This window comes from Alexandromys fortis, unplaced genomic scaffold (assembly GCF_014885135.2).
Source record: "Alexandromys fortis isolate MF-2015 unplaced genomic scaffold, M_Fortis_MF-2015_v1.1 scaffold_0, whole genome shotgun sequence".
NCBI classification, from domain to species: Eukaryota; Metazoa; Chordata; class Mammalia; order Rodentia; family Cricetidae; genus Alexandromys; species Alexandromys fortis.
Window position 1 is genome coordinate 20,338,751 of NW_026067949.1, and position 26,213 is coordinate 20,364,963.

The 26,213-nt window shown below is 37.5% G+C and overlaps 1 long non-coding RNA gene across 1 annotated transcript in view; it reads left to right on the forward strand.

Annotated features, from left to right (window-relative positions):
• The first annotated feature begins 2,990 nt into the window (after positions 1–2,990).
• Positions 2,991–26,213, forward strand: part of LOC126506566 (uncharacterized) — a 73,039-nt gene continuing 49,816 nt past the window's right edge. The window contains exons 1-2 of the long non-coding RNA XR_007593249.1: positions 2,991–3,042; positions 20,532–20,573. This is a non-coding gene — a long non-coding RNA (uncharacterized lncRNA). The remainder of the gene's footprint in view (positions 3,043–20,531; positions 20,574–26,213) is intronic.

Genomic DNA, 26,213 nt, shown 5'->3' on the forward strand with positions numbered 1-26,213 from the left:
ACCGGTTCAAACCGGTCCTGACCAGTTCAAACCAGTTCAAACAGGATCAGAACGGTTCAGACGGTTCAGACCGGTCTAGACTGGTTCAGGCCAGTTCAAGCCAGTTCCGACCAGTTCACACTGGTACAAGCTGGTTCAGGCTGCTCTGAGCTGGTTCAGACCGGTTCAAACTGGATCAGACCGGTCCTGACTGGTTCAAACCGGTTCAAACCAGATCAGACCAGTTAAGGCCAGCCTGAACCAGTTCAAACCGGTTAAAGCCAGTTCAGACTGGTCTAGACTGGTTCCAACCAGTTTAAACCGTTTCCAAGCAACTCAAACCAGTTCAGACTGGTTTAGACGAGTTCAAACAGGTTTAGGCCAGTCTAAACTGGTTCAGACCGGTTCCGACCAGTTCAAACTGGTTCAGACCAGTTCCGATGGGTTCTGGCCAGTTCAGGCCAGTTATAACAGGTTCTGACTGGCTCACACCGGTTTAATCTGGTTCAAACCAGCTCAGACTGGCTCAAACCAGTTCGATCCGGTTCTGACCAGTTCAGACCGGCTCAAACCGGTTCAAACCGCTTCCGACCAACCTATTCCAGTTCAGACCAGTTCCGATTGGGTCAAACCAGTTTAGACTAGTTCCAACCATTTTGAATCAGTTCTGACCGGTTCAAACTGGTTCAAACCAGTTGGACTGGTCTAAACTGGTTCCGGCCAGTTCAGACTGGGTCAAACCGGTTCCGACCGGTTCAAACCAATTGAGACTGATTCAGGTCAGTTCAAACCAGTTCTGGCAGGTTCAGACCAGTTCAAACTGGCTCACACCGGTTCAGAGCAGAGGGAGGAGAACTTGAGGGAATGGGATAGTTGAGATGGAGTAAGGAGAAAGATGAGAGCAAGATAAGAGATATTTTGATTGAGGGAGCCATTAAGGGGCTAGCAAGAAACCTAGCACTAGGGAAATTCCCAGGAATCCACAAGATGACCCCAGCTAAGACTCTAATCAATAGAGGAGAGGGTGCCTTTCCCTGTAGTCAGACTGATGAATATCTTAAATGTCACTATAGAACCTTCATCCAGTAACTGATGGAAACAGAGTTAGAGTTAAAATCCAGTTGAAGAATAGAAGGAGTGAGAATATGAGCAAAAAGGTCAAGACCATAACGGGAACACCACTGAAACAGTTTATCTGAGCTAATGGGAGCTCACCATCTCCAGCTGGACAGGGAAAGAAACAGCATAGGCCAAAACTATTCCCTCTGAATGTGGGTGACAGTTGTATGGCTGGGGCAGACTGAGGGGCCACTGGTAGAGGTACCCGAATTTTTTCTAACTGCATGTATTAGTTTTGGGGAACCTATTCTCTTTAGCTGGATACCTTGTTCTGCCTAAATATAGTAGGGAGGGCCTTGGATGCTCCTCAAAGTAATGTGCCTTACCCTCACATGGGGAGTGGATGGGGGCATGGTGAGGGGGTCAGTGGAGGGAAGGGGAGGAAGGTAGGAAGTGGTAACTGGGATTGATAAGTAAAATGAAAAAAGATTGTTTTCATTTTTTAAAAAAATTAAATAGTGAAAAAATAATTCCCAATTTTCTCACCGAATCTGCTGATGGTGATGATGAAGATGTGAGGCTGATGATTGCTGCTGCTTAGAACATTATAAGCCTGACTATCTTTCAAGGCACGCACTTAGTTTTGGCAGCATCTGGAGAAGGGGGTCCAGGGAAAGCCCTCCTCACTGCCTTTCCATGTTTCTTGCTGCATGGGCTGGATCAAAGCTCATTTAAATATATCATTGATGGAGGAGGGTCATCTTTTTATCTGTTGTTTTATTGGTTAAGTAATAAAGAAACTGCTTGGCCTCTGATAAGACAGAAAATTAGGTAGGCGGAGTAGACAGAACAGGATGCTGGGAGAAAGAAGCCGAGTCAGTGAGTCGCCATGATTCTCTCACCCGACACAGCCACAGGTTTAGATCTTCCCTGGTAAGCCACCTCGTGGGCGACACAGATTATCAGAAGTGGGTTAGATCAATATGTAAGAGCTAGCCAGTAAGAGGCTAAAGCTAATTGGCCAAGCAATGTTTAAAAAAATACAGCTTCTGTGTAATTATTTCGGGTATAAAGCTAGCCGTGCGGGAGGCCGGGTGCCAGGAATATAGCCCGCCACTCCCTATTACAACATATTATCACAAAGCTTAGCAGATTTTGTCAGGCTGGCCCAGTAATTTTCTGGTTCTAAACCTCAAGAGCTTCCTTCCCTGACATAACTGAGGATAACTGGCCTCCCCGAACATTTTTTTCAAAGTTCAGAGCATTTCCCTCACCCCAGTGGTTGCACAGTCATCATTTGCATACTTTTCAACCTCTGTGTGTCCCTCTGTCCAGAGTGAATAGCCACACTGTTTTTAATACCCATCCTTGAGAGCTTATGTCAAACACAAAATTTCCACATAACTCTTCACTGATCTCTATAAGAGCAACATATCTCCTCTCTTCCATTTCTTTCCTAAGCATCTTCATCTGGGCTTCTCCTTTGGCCCTGCAGAAACTCTATGGCTCATTTTTGTCCCCATTAAATTTTACTTATAAATTCTTTGAAGACTTTTGGTTCACATTATTCATCTTCAACCTTTAATAATAAAACACACCACACTGTTTATTATATAGCAGGTGTTAAATTGTATTTTTAATCTTTCAATTGAATCACTGATTAAAAAGTCCTAAGGGAATTATATAGGGGAAACGAAATTGTCTCGTGACACTCAATAAGAATGAGACCAACTAGTTCTTGACTGATTTGGAGCTCCCTTGTAGAGGTGTTGTTTTCTTTGTTTGGTGGATTGGTGAAGAAAAGAGTAATTGGTTTCTCGTGAAAAACCAGGACTGATCCCATTTAGCATACTGTTATCTGAGCCACTGCTGCTTCTTTGTAGGTTTTATTGACTTCGTTGTGGAACCCACCTTTACTGTGCTCACGGATATGACTGAGAAGATTGTGAGTCCGTTAATCGATGAAACCTCCCAGTCTGGTGGGACCAGCCAGAGGCGCTCAAGGTCAGTGAGGGAAGTTTGAGAGCTGAGTGGTGATAGCATTCTCTTGTTGGGGGATTTGTAGTGTCACAATGAGCTGTACCTCTCTTGCTTCTTACAGGAGACATGTCTGCCCCCTTCTTTCTTTCAGAAGATTTAGAATGATACCCTCTATGCTTGCTAGGCTGGCCCATAACAGGTGGCCCAAGGCCAGAGTGGGATGCTTCACTCTCTGAAGCCTTTGTTTCCAGAAGTACTGATCAGTACACTTCTGTAGTGCAGAAAGCCCTTGTTCCTGATTCTGCACATGGTCAGGCTTTTGATCAGAGTTCTTACGAGAAGGGAGGCTGACTTTCATTTCTATTCAGGAAGAAAGAGGAGTGCAGATTTTAAAAACAATAAAACAAAACACCTCAAACTTAAGTGTTTTCTAGTGCTGTGGATCACAGCATAAATCATAAGGATAACAAATGTTAAAGGGTAAGAGGTCAGACTCCCCAGCCAGAGTTCAGGCTTACCACCCTGACTCCACCGCTTATTGACCTGTGTAGTCTCACATAAATCAGCTCGGTGTTGGGAGCAGTGAGACCCCAGATCCTGAATTTCTTGTAATCCCCTGATCTGAGTGCCTACAGCTGCTCTGAGCACGAGACCTTCAGGAATTCCTGATGGCAGGAGAGTGGTTTCTGGTGGGTTTGGCTGGGGCGTGGCTTTCTCTATATAATCTGCCCCTGAACACAATAAAGGGGGCATTCTTGCGGAATTTAAGGATGACCCGTATCGCTGTCTCTCTGTTTGTGTGTGTGTGTGTATTTTAACCTCCAGCCCCCTTGCCCGAAGCTCGGTAACTGGGTTCAAGCACACTGAGATACCTCGGCAGCTCATTGCCCTAGTTTTCTTCTCTGAGGCAAGTGATGATTCGCCAGTCGGCTCCGGGGATCTCGACTCTACCTTCTAGGCAATGGAATGATAGGCAGGCCCCCATGCTTACCCATCATGTGGGTGACAAGTGCTTTAACCATGAGCCACCTTCCCAGCCCCAAACCCTATTTTTAACAGCTTCCTGATATCACTTTGATTGCTTAAGTGCCACTAGATGATGATGACAGTTGGTGATAGTCAAAGAGGACTTATGTGGTCTTTTGCTAAAAGCAATCTCTTCTACTCCCAAGGCCAATTTTGTGGTTCTACTGGCTTGCTTTAAATGTTTTTTCATAGTTTTTACTTTACAAATGATCAATCGAACTGTTCTGAATTAATTGTTTCCTTTGTTTTTCACTAAACAGGGGAAAGTTAATACATAGAACATGTTTAATTAATTATTGAAGAAAATATACCTAAATGAATTTGTGGGTAGACGAGCAAAACCCTGACAGAACAGAAAAAAATAGTTATAGGAAGAGAAAGATAGTGTCTAAGGACCAAGAGATTTTGGAATAAAAATCTTCAGTATCTGACTCTTCATTCTCCCATCTCTAAGCCTCACTGAATTACTTTCAATGATTTAAAAAATGTGATCTTACATTATGATGAAATATTAGATTCACCGTTCATGCTATGAGGAATCATGCCCATGGAGTAATAAAAGCTTCTGAGTGGATGGACTGAGCTAATAGGCTTTTCAAGAAATTGCATAGATTTTTTTCCTATAGCACACATCAAGTATTTGACAGAACTAATAAAAAGCAAAAAAATGAGCCTAAGCTTCTGCTTTTGTTTGTAAAATCTATATTTTTATAATACAGCCATTGCCAGGAGAGCACTGAGAGGCCGACATGCATTAAAAAGTAATACAAGTTGCCTTCCAAGGAGTCCTTGGAAAAGAAGTCCAAACACAATGGTTTTATTAGCTGTGCAGCTAATGAGAAATTTCAGATCACTACAAGGAAGGTATCTGTCAACATTTTCCTCACAGAAGCAAGGTCTCCTTTTTACTAGACTTAATCATGTGATTTTAGGAAGATATGGTGCCTGAAAAACGAAGAGATTATTATTGGAGTTTGGAGCATGAATTCAAGATTATATTGGAACAATACTTACTGTAAATGACCCCAGTGGATTATGCTGTGTACTGAACCCCTGTGGTTAAAGAAATTCTCATTGTTAACTTTCTAATATCTATCTATCTATCTATCTATCTATCTATCTATCTATCTATTGGGTATGTGTAATTGTATCTCAGAGTGTATGTGTGCACAGTGTATGTGTGACTGCCAGAAAACAACTTTCTGGGGTTGTTTAATTTCCTCCCAGTGTTTTAAGGTTTAAAGATTTAGTTGTTCCAGGATAGTGCAGGCTGTCCTGTCATTGCTGGGAGCCAACCCAAGCCTGTGATCATCAAGGACTCTTAACTGCTGAGCCATCTCTCCAGGGCCAGCAATTTTCTTTTTGAAGAAAATCAAATAACAAAATTTATTTAAAACTTATTCAAGTTTTCATTTTAGAAATATATTTTTAAAAATTAACACTTATATATGCTAATTATTTATATAATCTGTATAGTATATATATATGCTGTGCACATGTGTGTGCATGAGTGTGTGTGCGTATGTGTACATTATGGTGCTAATACTGTGGAGGTCAGAGAAAATTTTTTAGGACTGCTTCTCTATCACTAAGTACATATGTTCTGGCCATTAGGTCTGGCCGTAAGCACTCTTATCCATAGAATCATCTTGCTAACTCAGGATTATGCTTTTACCTATAAATTTAGGTACCAATTCCTTATTAATAAATAGTTACATTTTATTTGATTCTCAGAGATTTTACTGGAAACCCATGACTTATAACCTAATCATTAATTCAGTATGATGATAATCTATAAGATATACACTCGAGTTAATTGTATTTCTGAGTATTGTCTCTATCACTTTGCATTGCTACCTCTTATGACTGTTTCCACATCTTGCAAGCATTTTGGTGATTTAAAAAGGTATTCAATATGATGGATGCATGGTATGGACTGACACTATTCACAGCAGTAATCTTTAAAGAAAAAATAGTAGTGTTAAATTAAATTCCTTTTCACATGTTTGTGGTTGATATAACTTTTTCATAGAAATAACTTCATATTTTTTGTCCATTTTATAATCTGAGTGGTCACAAATTGTATTATATATTTTGTAGTGCTGGCTGTTCTTTTAATTTTAAGCTATATTTGCTTATTTATTTATTTTATTTTTATTTATTTGTTTGGTTAAACAGGGTCTCATTACGCAGCTCTAGCTGTCCTGAAACTAACTATATAGACCATGCTGGTCATGAAATCATTGAGATCTGCCTATATCTTCCTCTGCCTTTGCCTCTTGAGTGCTAGAATTGAAGGCATGGTAAAATATAAAATAATATAAAATAATGGAAGTGGGTTAACTCTAGATGTAAGTGTTATGCCCAAATCCATGAAGTCCCTGCAAAAGCCAACAAGGAGACCGAGTCCCATATGTAAAAGCAAAGAGCCTTTATTTTAATCAAGTTTGCAAACTCGGTCTTTTTGCTTGCCCAATGTACTGGAATAACCAGAGAGCTCTGAGCTCAATTAGAATTAGGTTTTTATAGTAGTAAAGGTGGGGTGAGGGGTTTCTGAGGTTCAGGACCTCTGATTGGCTGACATTTGTATAGGGGTGTCCTGGTGGGTGTGTACTGGCAGGTGGTCCTATCTACAGTGATTGGAATGCTAGGCATTTCCTTTGAATGGTCTGTTCTAGGTGACATTGGGGAATCTTAGTCTGTAGTTCTTTCTGCAACCATGTATTGCCTCGAGGCAAACTACTGAGACTCAGGCCTCTTATTAAATTTATGGATAGCAGAGTTTTTCTGTGAAAAGTGATAATGGTTGGAAGTAAAAAAATTCCTTTGGGTGACCTGGCCATACTTAGTTTATCATGACTGGCTGCCACAGTAAGAGCTAGCTAGCAATATGCTCAAGCTACTGTCTAAGCAGTGATTTAAATAATATAGTTTCTGAGAGATTATTTTCGTTTTGGGTGTCCAGGAGCAAACAATTTCCTACTACACAGAGAAGGGATGTCGAGTATTGCCCATACCCCAGACAGCATCACAGAATGGCAGAAGTGGGGCCACTCCCTACCCATATCAGGCCTGTACCTACTCACCTCTAGAAACAAAGGCCATGTCATATTAGATGAGTTGAACTTTGTTTCCCCTCCAGAGAATAGCTCCTCAGAAAGTCTGCGAAAAGAACTGATAAGCTTGGAAAATCCCTGCCTCTGCCACAGCACTTCTGCGCTGCACTTCCTCCAACATTCTTTCATGTTTGAATTTGGTGAGTAGCTAGTCCTTGCCTGTCTTCAATCAGGTCTGTGCACTTTACATACACTTCCTCCCTTGTTCTTTGTCCTCCCCTCCCCACTGACTTGAGCTATAGAAGTTAGCCCCATTACATCAGTAACTAAATTGTCCCCGAAAGCGTCTCTCTGGTCATTTCTGTCATAGTTACCCACCGTCCTCAGAGACCAAACTTCCCAATTCCTCTGCATCCTGAGACTGCCAGTGCCCAAAGGCCACCCAGGTCAAGGTAACCAAAACTAACGCTGGATCAAGATGTGTCTTGGGACCTTGGAAGTTTTCCTTTGTGAGTGTTTGCTACGGCATTTCCAAAGGCACATTTACTAACTGAGGAGAAAGCACTCTCAAATTTGGAGTCACCATTCTATGCGCTGGTGGAATAAAAATAGAAAAACAGTGCTAGTCAGTGTATGAAAGCTCTATTCTTCCCTTCCTGAACATTTGTAACTATTACAGTTCCCATCACCCAAGGATATCAGACTTCAGCTTCTTCTGCCTTTCAGTGTGAACTCCCATTAGTTTCACCCTTCAGAACTCCTAGGATTTCACTGTCTGACAGGAACTATTCAGGCTCCATCTTCTTAGACCGATCTGGAGAAAAATTTATTTATGTCTTTATCATACCAATAGCCATCTTTAGACTACCAAAACTTCTTTGTGTAAGCCTCTAGCAAATGCCATTGCAGATATCTTCTTTTTACAATATATTTTCTATGATCATTTATACCAGTTTTTTTTTTCTTTCTTCAGCACCTAAGCACATTTTAAAGCATATTGTATCTATTCAGAAGTTTTCAAGTTTTTTCAAGTTTTCTCTGTTTGGACTTGGCTTTTTTTTTTTCTTTTTTCTTTTTTTTTTTTTTTTTTTTTTTTTTTTTTTTTTTTTTTTTTTTTTTNTTTTTTGTTTGTTTGCTTCTGCAGTCATCCAGCTTTCCAGTTGTCCACAGACCCCACTCAAATGCTAGGCTGCACAGCTGGGTCTCTTAAAGGAGCCTTGCCCCTTTATGCTATATGATCACCAGGACTGCCTAAGAGATTATGGTTGCTAGGAAACCATGTCCAGTTTCTTGTCTGGAACCGTTCTAGGTTATCTCAAGTCATATGCTTGGAGAAATGTGCCTTTATGTTGGACACCGAATGTAGCTGAGTTTTCTTTGGACTTCCAGGTCCTGAATAGAAACTTTTTAAGTATGAAAGCTTGGACTTAGTTTAAGTTTGTTCCAAACTAGCTCTTTAAACTTAAATTTACCCATTTATATTAATCTATATTCTGCCTTGTGGCTCATTCAATACATCTCCTTCATACATTCAGTCCAATGTACACTGAGTTCTTCCCACCTCAGATTCTTACCAAAGTTCCTATCACTGCCTGAATGTCACACCTATCTTCTCCTGCTCAATTACAGGCCATCCAGCTCTTTATCAAACCAATCAGAAGGAGCCTTAAGCAGGCAAGGAAGGACAGAGACACATTGTCATACAGTGGTATCAAATATCCTGCAACACTGAGTATGTTAAGGTTTCCCACGTGAGTGCTATCGTTCACTACTTGTCTTTCTGTGCCTGGCTTGTGCCATTTGAAGTGTGAATCTCCAGTACACAAGTGCATTGATAATTATAATACTATAGTGCAATTGAAGATATGCCATTTGAAATTTTGAAATTATTAACTTAAGATTTTTCATGATGAGACACACCAGCTCCTGGCAGCACCACTCTATTTCAAGAGAATGATGGGCATTGAAGAGGCTCCTCATGGAGTTTGTTAGACATTTGGGCAAGAAACTGTGCTTGTTTGAACTGTTTGACTAGACTTGCAGGACCTATAGAAAAATGACTGCTGAACTTGCCCGAAGGTGAGACAGTCCTTTGGGGTTCCTGCTTCATGAAAGTGTCTGCCGTTCTACAGGACACAGAAAAAAGCAACTGATGGACTTTGCCATTATAAGACAAAACAGATCTTCAAATTGCCTGCTTCATGAAAAAGCCTTATAGATATTATGAGCCTGTAGGCTGAAGATGGGTACCTCAATGTTACGGACGAACTTTGGGTGACTGTCAAGGCAGCAAGATGTCTCTGTCAATTCTAGAGTTTTGGAAGTTACGTACAATTCACTTCCTGTTAACTTAGATAATATTATATACCTTTGGAGTCTTTCATGGATTTGAAGAAAAATAGTTATAATTAGAAAAGATAGATTAGCTATAAAACTTTAGACTCACTAAGATGATAGAGTATTTTCCCTAATTTGCCAAATGTAAAAGACTAAATATTGTAACTGTAATTTGTGTTTGATAACTGTTTTGTTATATGTAATTTTACATTGTTAAAGTTAAAACTTTCCTTTTTATTTCAACAGAAAAGGGGAAATAATGTAGAAGTTCCTTCTGTCTATGTGTTGCTTTTATTAGTTAATGATTAAAGATGCTGCTTTGGCTTGTAATAAGACAGAATAGAGCTAGGCAGGAAAACTGAATGCTGGGAGAAAGTAGGCAGACTCAGGGGAAGTCATGTATCCACTACTGGAGACAGATACTTCAGAACGTAGCCAGTAAGCCAGAGCCATGTGGCTATATACAGATTGGTAGAAATGGGATAATTTAAGATATAAGAGCTAACTAGCAACACACCTAAATGATGGTCCAAGCTGTATTGCAATTAATACAGATTTCTATGTGATTAATTCAAGATTCTGGTTGGCTGGGAAACAAACAGCTTCCTACCAACAAAGTCAAGTGGTACAAATTCCCCAACTTTGTGCTTTTCATTAAAAAAAAAATGGGCACTTTTTAAATAAAGTGCCTTCTGTCTTCTGTGTTACTGTTGACAAGATACCTGACAGAAAATAAAGTTAAGAAAGCTTATTTTATTCCAACAGACTCAGGGGAAATTTAGTTCATGGTAGTAGAGAAAATATGGTGTCAGAATGGCACCACAGTTTGGAAAGTCAGAAAAGATAGGCTATACCATAATTAGGTATAGTCTAATAACCTCCAACATAACCCAAAAAGGCCCAACCAATGTCATTCTTCTGCCAGATATTCCCTACTTCTTTAAGGTTCTAAGAACTCTCCAAACTATGCCAACAACTCTCCAAACTTTACCAACAACTGAGGCCAACTTTTCAGCCACATATGCCTATTGGCGATATTTTACATTCAAATTACAGTCCCAAAAAAGGCTCTTCAGAGACTATTAGGGATGTCATTACCATTATGGCCCAATAGTATATTACAGAACAATTTTAATTTTAATGGAGTAGTCATGAATGCTTCTGTGACAATAATACTTTCTTCTGTTTCCAGCCTTTGGTTTCCTGCATTTATTGATGTCCCTCTTGGCAATTCCTAGCTGGGAAATAGTTTATCCAAGTGTGGCATGAAATTTGTTTGCTCCCAGTCAGGATATGGCTACCACCTTAGATTTTGAAGGATAGTGACAATTGGAGCCTCCGAGACAGGAACTAGACAGAAGGCTGCCAGAGGGGTGAAATTATCACAGAAGATACCCACTTGGCAATGCTTATCTGAACGATGTATTAAGGCCATAGTGCTAATGCAGCATAGTAGAGCATGGTGTGCAACGTGAGACCAGGCTATCTGCAAGTACCTGGCTAGAATAAATAAGAGCTTCGACATGAACTGTATTCAGTGGAAAATATATGAATGGTGCTATGTGGAGCTTCAATTCACTCTCTTGACCTGGTGTCTGAATGTGAGGATATAGGTCAACAGTGATTATTTATAATTTGTAATATTTGATACTTACTGTCTGTCCTGCTGTGTCTCAGATTAACATGGAACTTCTTGTTACCACTTGCTTGTTTCTCCATTTTGGCATGCAAGTGTCTACCCTACTGTTGTGTTTTGGCAGCAGATAGCTTGTTTAATTTTGCAGGCTCACAGCTGGAGGTGTGTTTGCATTAGATGAATCATAACTCCATCCTGACCCACATTTGATTTAAACATTTAGATGAGAGTTCAGACTTTTCAGTTGATGCTGGAATGAACAAAGACTATAGATGCTATTGGGATATGGAATAAATATCCTTAGTCTACCTGGGCTTCTATAACAACTTGCACAAAACTGGGAAACTAATAAAGAACATTAGTTAATTTTCTCACAGTTTCAGAAGTTCAGAAGTCCAAGATTAGACAGCAGACGCAGATGTCTGATGAGAGCTACTTTCCCCATCTAAGATGTACCTTGGTTTGGAATCATCCAGAAGAAGGAATATTTCTTCTCACTTGGTAAACAATGAAGTTTTTTTTAACAAGTGACTTTATCTCGTTCACAAAGGAGAAACCTCTATAGTTTAAATAACTTCCTGAAAGACTCACATATTTAATCTTCCTCTGTGGTGCTGAGATCAAGCACGGGGAAGTCCATGCTTGAGCGCATGCCAGGCAAGCATTCTATCATTGAGCTGTAGTTCCAGCCTGGGGCAAACATCGTAACATATCAGATTGGGCATTAGGTTTCAATACTGAATTTTAGGTACAATATATTCAAACTATGCAAAATATACTTGGTGCATTAGAAAGACATGAAAGCTGGGAAGCAGGGGTTGAATGGAATGATCTGAATATGAGTCCTCCAAGGCTGACATATTGCTACCTAATTATTGATGTGATGACATTAGGAACAAGGGCTTGGATAGTTAGTTAGTTCACTTAGCAAAGCCTTCCACCATGGGGTTGGTATCCTAATAGAGCACCAAGAGAAAGTTTTTGCTCATTCTGCTACTATCAGGACTAATATTCTCCCTACCGACAAATCACTGGGATAGGCTCACAGGGGCTCAGTCAATTTAGCCTGAATGTGTCAATCATATGTACTAAAAAGGCTAGCCTGTATTAATAAAGGGAAAATGCCCAGAAATATAAAACAAGAGAAAGCAAAAGCCAACGTACATAAGAGCAAGCAAAACAGTGTCAGGTTGTCAGGTCTGAGGAAGAAGAGTGAATAAGTCAACACAAAAACCATAAAGGAAATGAATGTCTAAAATTTAAAATACAATGGCTTTAAAATGAGGTAATATTGCTAGACTAGGGGATTCAATATGAAAATTCTAAACCAAGTGTATTGGAACATTGGGACATTTAAAAGTTACGGAATACAAAATAAGGCCTAAAGCAAATAATAAAATGACAAGCACATGGCAGCTTATTTGGCGATATTAATGCCATAAAATAGACATTGTGTGCAAAAGTTTGTAAAGGTAGGTATTTACAATTTCTAAAGAGCTAATTGACTTTTGAGATAAGCTAATTTTAAACTTCATGAAATCTTTTGAAAAATTGATATTACCAATGTTAATTTTAGCATAAAACTGCTTTCATTTAGTTATAAATTAAATGGCAAATAAAGCAACGAGCACATAAGGTTTGGCTAACATAACTAATAAGTTTAATGAATGTGAATTTGTTAATAAGAAGACTGTATATTTTTCTTATATTCATAGGTGTTGATGATAGTTAAAAACCCCAAAGAAGGGACCGTGGCACTAAATGACTCAGTTGTTGAAATGCCTACCATGCAAGCATGCAGACCAGAGTTGAAACCCTCAGAACCCACACAGAAAGCTGGGTTTGCATGTGCTAGTCACCCTGGTTTTGGAGCTGGGTATATCCAGGTGGATTCCTGAAGCTTTCTGGCCAGTCAGACTAACCAGATAGGTGTTTCCTGTGAGTCAGAGACTCTGTCTTTGAAAAGGTGGAGAGTGACCAAGGGAAGACACTCCATGCTGACCGCTAACCTTCACTTGCATACACACATGTGCATGTAAACCTGCATAGACTCATATGTTTATACAGTACTACACAGCGGGTATTGTATATGCACGTGAATGCATGCACACTAACGCACGCGCATGCACACACACACACACACTCCTCAAAGTAGAATTGGATTTTTAAAAGTCATTTTAGAAATCAAAATAGTTCACTTCAGTATGTGTCCTTCCAATGAAAGTGAAACAATATAATCAGGAAGTATTTTTTTTAAATAGCACTTAAAATCCAGGGCTTAGTTATTTCTCTCCTGGAAGCCACTGAGAATCATTTCTAATTTTCATGTTTAATGATGGTTTGGTTTCTTAACTGGCTTTGGAAGCATGGGAAGCCTCACAAGTGACTTGAATTAAACAAAGTCAAATAATTTCATTTGAAGAAAACTTCCTCAAGCAGGAATATTCTTGAACTCAATTTGTGGAAAGCATGAGGTGAGATGTTGAAAAGTGCTTCAGCTGGATTTGTGTTTGCAAAAGTTCGGGGATCCCTCGTCGGCACAAGCACACGACCATGACCCAAATTATAGCAAAGAGCTCCTTCAGAAAGTTCTGTAATTTAGAGAATGGAACGTTAACCGAAATCAATAAGAACACACAGGCATCCACTAAAGGTAAATGAACAAGATCGCTGATGAGCTCCTGGAAGAGAATGGGCTCCCAAGTAGTAAAGCAAATGGGAACCAGGGACGAAAAAGAAGTCAGGAGTGACATCAGTTCTCTGAATCAGAACTTCTCACCATCATTGAGAACAAGCTGCCCTTAAGGGAGAAAATAAAGGCTTTGGTGAGTGATTTGGACAAAGTGCTCTGACTGTGTTACTTTGGGGGAAATAATCAGTTTCTTTTCATGATGGTATAAGTTAAGAGGTTCAAGTTATTTATCTGTAGTAATTTAAATTTTATAACAGTTTGTTTCCATTCTCACGAGAATAATAAAAAAGTAAAAACTCTTTACAAATTTATATTTCTTATTTTGCTAAATAAGATAGAGGCATATAGAAACATCCGGTCCCTTGTCTGTGAGGTTTTTATCCTACAAAATCATGAAAGTCTCATAGCAAGCTGCTATTTATACCTCTTCATCCTCAGTTATTATTCCTGACCTTATCTAGCCTTTGCTAAGTCACTGAAGAAACAAAAATTTGAGGAGAGTTGAATTATGATTTGCTCATCAGTTAAGAAAAATGTATGCGAAAGTTCGAGTTTGAAATGTTACTTAAGCCTGGATTCCTGTCTTGGAAGATCATTCTATTAGTTCTTCCTGACTAAGCTGCATACAATTTAATCAGGCTGCCTACCATCCAATTACAAATTATAAGCAGGCATCTGAAATTAGTTCTAAATACCAAACGAATTGAATTAGAACGTTGAGTAAAGTGCTTCACATGATTGACCTAGGCAGTGTTCTAGTTTTATTGCTGCTAATTATTTTTCTACATCTCTATCATCTTTCGCCATCTTGTCACATGGCTATTTTGTGAGATATAGAAGGAAGAAAAAAAAAAGAGAGACTTGGAGACATTTTTTCGTATCAATGCAATGAGTAAGATAGCAATAATTAACTCTTGATTATTTGATAATTACCAAGATTTTTGAAAATAGATATATAGGATATATTGTTGACTTAACGAAAAAAAAGATAAAATAATGAGACAATGGAGGCAAGTTTTGGTCTAGGTATCTAGCATCATTCCTTCATTTCCGCATCTCACTTTCTCAATAACTGCAATGTCATGAGGCTGAGTTTTCAAAAGAGGGAGGATGTCATCACTGAAGAACAAACAGGAGAGGAGAGAAGGAAAGGAAAATCATTTGCCCACCAAGAAGAAGAAGTTGAACACTTTCTCTCTTTTAATTATGGACATACATAAAGAAGTCAATAATAGTATAGGATGTTTGTGTACTTCATTGTAAAGTTGCTTTTCTATGTGAGCTTAATCTTAAAACTAGTGGAGATTCATTGCAAATCAAATGTCAGTAGACGTCTACTTTACAGACTTCTCAAACTTAGGATAGCAATGGACCCTGTCATGACTTATGACATCTAAAGTACCAGTAACAGCAAAGATGAAGTGCCTACACTACTTAGATGGAGATGATCAAATTCCCCAGGGGGAAAAAAATCACAATCTGGTTCTTTTGTTTGTTTGTTTGTTTTGTTTTGTTTTGTTTTTGTTTTTCGAGACAGGGTTTCTCTGTGGCTTTGGAGCCTGTCCTGGAACTAACTCTGTAGACCAGGCTGGTCTCGAACTCACAGAGATCCACCTGTCTCTGCCTCCTGAGTGCTGGGATTAAAGGTGTGCGCCACCATCGCCCGGCTCCACAATCTGGTTCTTATTGGAGAGAACAGACCATGAGCTGTATAAATCACAGGTGCTTCCTCACAGTGAGCATTCAGAATAGGCATTAAACCACAGAGACATATGGGACGACACTCCCTAATCAGATGAGGATGATACCCCCCAGTTGTCAGTTAGGAGTTTGCATACACTTCTTCCTATAATCTTGGAATGAGGCTGTAGTGGAAAAGTTCTTCAGCTGAGAACTCGATGAGACGCTTGCGTTTTGGCAAACTGCATATATAAGAATCATGTGTAGCATAACATTCTGAAGTATATTTCTTCCATTATAAAATTAGAATTTTAGAATACAGCCGGGCGGTGGTGGCGCACACCTTTAATCCCAGCACTCGCGAGGCAGAGGCAGGCAGATCTCTGTGAGTTCGAGGCCAGCCTGGTCTAGAAGAGCTAGTTCCAGGACAGGAACCAAAAGCTATGGAGAAACCCTGTCTCGAAAATTTTAAAAAATAAAAAAAGAAGAAGAATTTTAGAATATAGAGAGGTGAATGATAGTGAGCAAGGGAATTCATACTTATTTCTTCTTTATTTCCAAAGAGGAGTCTTGGTGAAAAGCCTGCCTTCTGGTTGCAGTGCCCCATGCCTGTGGTCACCTGTGAAGCAGACTAGAATCCTTGAGTGCTTGCTGAGTGTCCTGTAAGGAATAGGAAAAGTAAAGTTTCTTGAGAAAATCTAGCATAAGGAAATCAGGATTGGACTCTCCTTAGAAGGGGGATAGAAATTTGAACTTGCAAGACCTGTTGGGGTGAGAGGAGAGCTATACTGGACATGTGGGAGAAATAAGCCAAGAGTCTAGTTCTAATCATTTCTTGAAGACAGTAGACATGCAGGAATCCAAAACTCTCCTCTACTGCCTGAATTTTATTACAGTTTTCCCCGAGTTAGTTGATGTAGTACAGACATATTTAAAATTTTTCCCAAATATCATATCAAATATTAATATGTTCAGTTAAGTAAACAGAGTATATAAAAAGACAAATAAAGAATAAAAGCATTTAATTTGATTCTATAATTTTATCTATAAATAATTCTATTTTAATAATTATTTTCCCCCTTCTAAAGTCTTTCTTCTCCTAACGATATATTATATACATTTTATTGCTTCCATTTTATTTTACTTTGGTCTTTGCTTTGTGAGATAGTTTAGAAGTCATTGGAAGATACGATATTTCTCCTATGTTAGTGATTTGTTTCTTCCTAGAATTTCAGCATCTTTGGTTAAGGAGCTTAAGAGCAATGCTTATTTAAGAAGAGATGCTTTCGTTTAATGGAGTAGACATGATCAACACTGCACTCCAATGCAAGGATTCTACCAACAGAAACATTTCCTGTAAAGGAAAATAATGAGGTTGCTGGCAATAATTGAAGAGATACAGAATTGAAGTGACAGACACAGCTTTGGCATGACAGAATGAGATGCTTCATGGAAGAGCTCCGTTTGAGCCACCAGAAGCATCCTGGTAGGTTCAGGATGCCTATCCACTCCCCACCTCATTGGTTAATGGTAGCCTCTTGGGAGACACTGCTTCTGGAGAGAGCAGGTGATATACCTTAAATCTTAACAGCAGGGCTGTTGCTCATTGTGGCCCCTGCACTTTTATGGTTCATTCTGGTGACCACTTCACCCTTCCATAACAAAACAGACTTCTGCTTATGAAGTAGCAAATTGTCATTGGACCTAAGGCTCTTTACTTACTTTACGAAAACAATAAAAGAAGCGCTCCTGAAGCCATCATTTTAAAATGTAGCATTTGGTGCACTGAAATAAGTGAACAATAGACGATAGCGCTGGTTTTAAATTTAAGACTAGGGGAAAGGTGACTTTGAAGTCCCATTACAAGTTTCTCCATCATCATCATTACATTTCCACACTTGGCATGTATTTTTAAATGCTCTCAGTCACCTTTGCTTGCCTTTCACAACTTTATCTCAGAGGTGGCTGCTCTTTCCTTTTCGCAAGCGTTACTCTCCTCCCGGCTTTGCACGCTGGTTGTTCGTGTATAATTGTGGCTCTTACCAGCTAGCTCTGCTTTGAGTCCGTAAAATCTGTTCAGTATTTCTGCTGTCTTTGACGGCTATTGTTAAGCCATTCAGGCAACGCATTTGGGCTTTGTACAGGTGGCAGGCATCACACACTGTGTTCTTTTGTGTATGGTGCGATTTGCTGCTCTTTCAAACAGTTTCCCAGTGGACATAGTGTTTTGAAGCTGGAGAAGGAGACCTTTAAATGTTCCCAGTTTTCTGCCTGTAAAAGTAGTAGTACCAGCTTACCTTCGGTGCAAACTTCCAGTACTTGATCAAAAATCATTAAGAAAGGTCTTTCACTAAGTAAAAATGTTTAACATATGGATCTGCCGTTTGGCAATAGTTAGCAACCTAGAGAGGGAGAGTCAACTGTCTTTTATAATGCAGTCCATGCTAAGTCCACCATACATTCAAGTCCACACAGGCAGCAATTATGACTTAGTGGATTCAAAGAGGGAAAAATCAGAGAACCCCAAATCGGGTGGGTAAGGGGGGTCTTAGAGGAAAGAAGGAGGAGATGTATACAATCAAAAGACATATGAAATTCCTAAAGAACTAATAAAAAAGAAATCATAATATTAATGTCTATTTTTCTTAGTAAGTATTCTAAAGTCATGCAGACAACTGAGACAGAGGGTATCAACAGTTTTACTTCAGTATTTAAATATATTGGAAACTTGGGTGAACTAAGGCCTTGAAGGTTTGAGAATATGGATGTCTATAGATATTGCCAATATTATGATAGGATTATGTTCGCAGTATAAGCATTTTCTCAAAGAGGAAATGCTATTTCTTTTAGGTAGCCTCTGTGAATCATGTCACTAGTGAAAGGAACGACTGTGTGTGTAGTGAGAATTCAAATTGGTCTTAATAATAAAACGCTCCGAGTCAGACATAGCAATCAATGCTGAAGGGTAAGAGAAGCAGAACAGCCAGCCACTAGCTCTTATCTCTACTGAATCCTCTGATTGAATGGACAATCCTGTCTCTACAAGTCCTCAGACTGAATGCTTTGAGTTCCTGTCTCCTCCTGCCTTACGTTCCTCTCTCTGCCCAGCCACATCCCTTCCTGTCTCCTCTTTCTTAGTGCTGGGATTAAAATCAGGTGACCCTCAAGTATTGAATAAAGGTGTGAACCACCCCCACCAGACTTTGTTTCTCTTTTAAACTGGATCATCCCTGAAGCCCAGGGTACCATGGGTGTCAGATTCGAGGTTTATGGAAATTGTTAGTGATGACTGAACATAGTTCTTTTATTCAAAATCCTCACTTTCGCTCCTTAGACGTAGGTGACCACTTCTCAGTATTATATTGTCTTACCGGAAATGCTAGCAAAACACACTCTAGAAAGAGCCATGCTACCAGTAAGGAATAAATTGCACCAGATTTCTTCTGCATGAATGATACTGATAGTTTTCTCTTTAAAAATATTTCTCCTCATTTTGATTTCTTGGTTTTGGCAATGATTGATTATGGCATATGTGTATATATAAATGTAGTTTGGCCTGGAATGTTACACAAAGTATCACGAGTCAAAAAACGCTTTTAGAGGAGTTGGAAATAGTGGAAGATTCATGTGGACAGAAGGGAAAGCAGCTCTGTGGGGGAAAAGTTAAATGGTTTCTCAATAGGCACACAAAGAAAAGCAAGGGTTCTTCCTGAAAGACAGGGACACCCTGTCTCCCCGATTTTATGTAGGCTATACAAAGCTAGTAGTTACAATAATAGGGTAGAAAGCTAAATACTCAAGGATCATCAAACACCTTTTAGGAGTTTATCATTGTATTACCATAATGCCTTGTACTCATTATTTGGCTTGTGTGCCATTGAAGAAGTTTTTAAGTACAAGTTTAATAATAATTAAGAAAAATTATGGGATTCTATCCAGCATCTGAACACATTTTATATTTTTTGAAAAGAGGTTCTTTCAAACAAAAAAAAAGTTTTTGATTCCACTGATCATTCAGAGCACATGGCTTTAAAAGTCCTACTGAAAAAGTGGCAATAGTCAAATTCTCTCTGCTCCAGGGTGACATCCTAAATTGTCTCTTTCTACATGTGGAAATTGCTTCTTTTCATAGTGTATCTAAAAGAAGAACAGAACATCTAAAATCAGATGAAACAGGCCACTTCCCCTGGAAGTCTCACTCTACTTTGGTCATTGACAAAGTGGAATATTGTCTAGATGCTGAATATCTTAGACGCTGCATCTATTTTCGCATTTTTATAACATATATATTATCCTACTGATTAAAATAATCTCTTATATGTGGCTTCCAATTTTTACAGAGTCAAATGTGCAAGTTTGGCCACATACAATGTGCTATTAAATATATTTATCTATTTATGATATAACTAGACTACACAATCTCTGCTTTTATACAAAGTGTGAATTTTTTATATAATCAAAAACTGGATATTTAAAAAAAATTTGGTTCCAGCACCAAGATTTCCAATAGGTGGAAGCTTCAAGTATCTAGAAGTATCTAGAATCAACTCAACAGAGATTTGACTGAAGGAACTCCTCTCCTGCTTCCCACCAGGAACAAAACAAGTCACTAACTTGTCTAGACTTTAACCCTCACATTAGTGGATTATGACTACTTGTAGTCTCTCAAGGTACAAGGGTGTGGCCTCCATCATATATATTGAGTCAGTGGACCCTAGTTTCCTTCTATTATATATCTTCTACAAGGTATCTAGAAGTTTCTATTAGGTCAATATTGTTCTTTTGAGTCTGTAGGATATATTAGCTTTCTTTTTCAATGCCGTAAGCAAGAACACAACAGGAAGAAAATAGCCTGGATGCCAAGCATCACAATCCACGTGTCTTGATTTTCTTAACCCTGTCCCACTTATCTAGATCTACAGGACCGGGCTGAAAAGATTGAGAAAATCATCATGTTGTGGTATTTTAAAAATGTAATTTGAAGCGTTTTAAATGTATTTAGTAAGATACTATTCAGACATAAATCATTAATTTCTGAGTAATTTAAGATGCTTCTGTAGTTATCTCTAGTTTTATTCCATTGCAGCAGGAGGATACCTTTCATGGATTTCCTGGATTTATTCTCCTGGTGAGTGCTGTGTGTGAGATTAGCAAGGTTTATCTTGCTCTCCTTGAGCTGATTGGACATTTACTCCCAAGCCCTTGACATTTTTATGGGTTTGTGGTTCTCTTCAAGTTGTGGAAAAATGATAAATCATAGCTTTTGTCTATTGTAGGAGAGAAATTTTCTGGTGAGAGCTTTTTAAAAAGTACATGTATACATTTTTATTTACAAAAAGTAAACTTTTGCTTTGGTTAAAATACAAGGAATTTTTATCTGTCTGTCTGCTTGTTTGTTTTGAGCAACTCATTTTTGAAGGATTTCGGTTTTACAGCTGTAAATTTATGTGTGAATTCATCTCATGCTGATTGCCCTTTCTGTACCTGACAAAGAGATGTCTGTCTCTACTTCTGCCCTTATCAAATTTCAAACATTATCAAGATAAATTTTGTGTATTTATCACTATCACCCCCAATAATCAATAGAAAGACACGCACACATGACTCTCAAAATCCCACTTTCACCCCCCCCACAATCAATAGAAAAATACACACATAACTCTCACCATCTATCTCTGACTTCATGAAATGTTTCTGGATGTCTCTGATACACTGCTTCCTCTGTCTTCCAATCTTACACAAGCTGCTTCTGTTTAGTCCTATCCTTGTCTGCCCTGATTTTTATGCAGCCAGAATTGTTTTACCTCTTCTAGGCAGTTTCTCCCCACCCAGAGATTTGGTCTGGGACTATTTTCTAAGTTCTGTTGCCTCTGGGAAGGCTTTGTTTCTTCCCACTCATTCTAGCATTTACAATGGAAAGGGGGAAAGTATTGAAACATGCCACAAATATTCATACTAAAGACTTGTTTTCTATCAGGATCCACACGTGCTCTTTATTATAATTGTGCATTTTATATGAACTGATTGGTGTGATGTGTTACAATATTTTGAATGGAAATAGTCTGTGCTTGGAGTGGGAAATAGGAGATTCTAATCCTTTCCTCATTTCTATGGAATTTCAAGTTTAACATGCTATCCATGGGAAGGAATGCCATTGCTAGTCTCTGGACCAAATGCAAATGTGTATGTCAGTAATGTTCCTACCAAAGGTCAAGTCATAATATTTAGCAAGACATCATGAACATTTCTTGACCATTATTAACTCTATCTTCATAATTCAGGGTGAGATAGCTTATGGTGTACTACTCTCTTTAAACTGGAAACCACAGTGCTTTACATTTTGATTGTCAGTATCTTAAACTGTAACCTTTAAATCTCCTTAATTATGATTTGAGTCTCCATTTCATCAACATACTTACAAATAAAACAGGCAGAAGCAAATATCATTACTCTTCTCTTGTCATTGTGACCCAGCTTCATAATATCCGTGTCATTCTTAGCTCTATTTTGGCTTTCGAGTAGAAACTATTTCAATAATCCTCACAAACTGGAAGCAGAATTAATGTGGATTTAGCATAATACATCCTAGAAAAGTACTTATTTTGACTTATATTTTTCTAAATGTATTTTGAAGGATACTGATTAGTAGATGATTAGTGATACTAATTTTAGTTTAATTCCTAGTCCTGCTTGGGGAGAGGACTATGGAAGCAGTCTATAGAAAGAGCATTCATTTTTTATCCAGTAAATGATTTTAAGTAATCAAATAGCTACTTTTAAAATATATGAATTGCTAATCCATCTGAAAAATATGAAAATTGTCTTGAAAGTTGTTATTTTTATGTTGACTTAATGTTTTTTCAAATTCAATAAATAGATTATTTAATTTGAACTATGAGCAACGTTATTAAAAAAACCTACAAAATAATAACAATTAACAGACTTCTATAAAATAGCTATAACACACACAAAAAAAAAACTATAGATACAACTTATTCTTATGTAGAATATACAAGATCTGACTGCTTTATAGATTGCAAAGAAACAGTATCAAAGAAAAGAAGGCACCATAGATATTTTTTTTCTATCACCTTTCCTAAGTTCAAGGTTAGCAAATGGTTTCCTGAATTGTGTTTACTACATTGCTCATTACATAAAAGCAGGTCCTTATAATACTGAACGGTTTCTTGAAATTTCTGTCCTGTAGCCTTGTTTGTTTCCTTTAGAACTACACATAGAAAGTAGAAATTTTGTTTCTAAAGACAATATGAGATAGTTGAAAAGAATGTTTACTTTTCTTATGAAACTTTTCTTCTCAAGTATAGCATCTTCAATTCACTCAGTGATTCCATATATTGCTGTGCGCAATTCCTGTCCCAATCATTCACTCCCCAGTGTCTGCTACATCATAACCAGTATGTGTTTTGATACTTCATTGACTAACTCTAAAGTAAATAGTGCAGATAACTTGACTAAGTCTATTTTATTTATGTTCCTTATAAATGTTTCTAAAATTGAAATATCTGTAAAGAGAATAAGAATTGTGCCTAAAAATAGCTGTGAAATCAATATTATTATCATCTTGCTATTTTTATTAATTTACAGAACATCACTATAAGATACATTATTAATAAATATATTGATTTTCAACAGATATTTTCAGTACCCTGGAAAAGGTTGTCTTTCCTCAACATGAAGACAAATAAACAATAAAACAATTTTACTGAAGTGTCATTGACAAAGATTAGATTTTAATCTTTCACTGACAAAGGAAGCCCACTTATGTTAACAAATCTTAGTCATTCAAATTGATCATAATCAAACTTCCTATCACTCAGATTCAATATGATGTCTTCCATGAAGTCACTAAGGTTCCAAATGCTGAGTGATTTATGAGAGATAAAATTGAAGAATAAGTGTCATGAATTGGGAAGAACACAAGGATATGAATGAAATCATTAGAAAGAGGTTTTTAACACTTTTAAGTTACATTAATTGTACCTTATAAAATCCATGCTGATACAGGAAACTGACTGTTTAATATAGCCATATATCATCCCTTTGTTCCTAGTAATATTTTCTAGAATCTAAAGTAAACTCATAGTAAAGAAATCAAGTATAAAGCAATCTTAATAGTTAAAAAAATAAATCTTACAAAATGAAAGCAAGGAAGATTTAGATTTCATTTTAATTGTATTTTGTTAACTGCATTATCAACTTTATTATTCAGTTTATATTTGAATCACTTAATCTCTCATAGTCTTTTATGATTAACTCAAGGAAAGTTTACAAGTTCCTAGAGTCCTTCATCACTAAATAATAACTATATAATTTCTTTAATCTACTGTCCATAACTATATTTTTTCCTAAATCTTAGGATATCTTTGAGTAATTTGAAGTGTTCATTCATTAACGTGCCTGCAAGTTAGTCATTTCTGTTAGGTGGCATAATTTGGAGGTTGCTTTTATTATTTTAGATAAAAAATTTAAAAGTTTATAGATTTGAAAATGTTACAGTGTTTTCTGTTTATTTGTTTTATTTATTTTTGTCACAATGAAAGTTCTCTAGTTAATTTTTTACAGTGTCTCTCCTATTGAGAGAGCACTTGAGTTTGATTGCAATTGCATGTTTTTATTTCTTAAGGCAGTGTTATAGCAAGTCAGATATGAAAGGAAATTTGAACCAAAATATCCCAATTTTTAATGTTACTTATAGTTTTCATTAATAATTATTAAACATCTAGCAAATATAATACCATTTGAGTCAAATAAAGGATTTCTGATGACTTTTGAGTGTAGCAGGTTGGGGGCCTCTGGCTTGTAGCTTAGTAGATGCCACTGAATATTAATGTTCTTTTTCTACAAAAGTTAATGAAAAAAAATGTGCTTTGTTGAACCAAAACAAGAAATGGTTATATTGTTAATATACTAGTGTTTGTCAAGAGCCTCACTTTAATAAAAAGTAGAAATATGCAACAGAAAATGTTGTCTTCCTTAGCATTTTAAACCATTCAACATAGTAATTACTTACTGTTGGATGATTAACATAAATTTATGGTTTAAAACCAACAAAAGTGAGTTGTTCCTTCATTGTCTCTATGGGTTAGAAAGTCAGGATTCTGGTTCAATGTCACCCTGAAGTTACAGTCAGGTATGTGGCCAACGTCATGTTTGTGTCAAGGTTTAACTAAAGAACTTACCTCCAAATAAAGTCACATAAACATTGTTAAGCCCACAAATATCTATTTTAAATTTCATTGATGTGATTCTGACTCTAAGGTCTTGATTGCAAGGGTTTTTTCTTCATGTTCACCGTGTATTCTCTCTGGCCACCAGCCAATTTCTGTCTTCTCCACTGTTTTAGCATTGACTTCACTTGGCGCCTGCCATTGGAGGTAAGGAAAATGAGAGGATATCAATAAGACAGAAACTGCAGCCTTCTAAAAAGCTAGTTTAGAAGGTTATTTTACTTCTACTATACTCTTTTTTTTAAAGTAAGTTATTAAACCCAGGAGACATTTGAACTGGGGAATGAGATTTCATACCCTGAGGACAGGTGCCTCACAGAATCTATAGCTATGATCTCAAATAGTCACAGGCAACTGCTAACTACAATCTACAATGTTTTGATGAAAATCTTGAAGAGAACAGTATAATAATCTCTCTCACACATTATTCATATAAAAATTTTAAAACAAAATATCTGCTGTACATCACTAAGTGGTTTTCTTACTATTTCGAACCCCCAAGTAATTCTTTCTAGAATAATCTAGATTCAAGATGTGATTGAAACTAATTAAAATGATATTATACAGAAAATATATGGTTATATAACAAAATGCATAATTTAATTGTCCATGAACTCATGAAACCATTAAGAAACTTTCTTTTAACATCTGGTAAATGAAATTAGGTCAGCTTTTCTCATTAATTCAACTAAAAATCCACTGATGGTTTACAGAAGAAATTATCTAATTGGAAAATATGAATTATATTTATGTATTTTCATAAATTTGAATATATCAAAAAAAGCATGCTTTATAAAAGTTTGACAATCCTAAAAGGCTGGCTTTAGTATTATTTCTCCCAGTATTTATGTCATCAGACTTAGCAGTTGACAATAGAACGATATTAATTAGTGCATTTGCAAAGTAGACTTTGTGAAAGATATATTTTATAGAGCTATTTTTAATTCCTCAAGCTCTCCACAAGTGTGAGTTTTCCCTTTTCCTCAAGGTTCATTGGCCACCAGTCCATGAGGACAAAGGGAGCAAAGGTGGCATGTAGGGCTTTGTATGAACTGTGAGTACCACAGAAATAACCTTCCAGAAGCCTGCTTCAGTGTTACAACGTAACTTTATTTCAGAGTAAGGGGAATATATAGGTAAAATATATAGGAATATATATATATATATATACACATATGTATATATATATGTGGGTGGTATGGGAGATCATTTTGTATACGTGTCGCTTTTGTTGGTTAATGAATAAAGAAAGTACTTTGAGCCGATAGCAGGGCAGAATAGAGCTAGGTGGGGAAAACTAAACTGAATGTTGACAGAAAGATGTCAGAATCAGGGAGAAGCCATGTAACCTCTTGGGAGGCAGACGCCAGATGCCCAACAGAATTTTACCCAGTAAGCCACAGCCACGGGTGATACACAAATTAAGAGAAATGGGTTAAATTAAAATGTAAGAGCTAGCCAATAAGAAGCTAGAGATAATAGGCCAAATAGTGATTTAATTAACACAGTTTCTGTGTGGT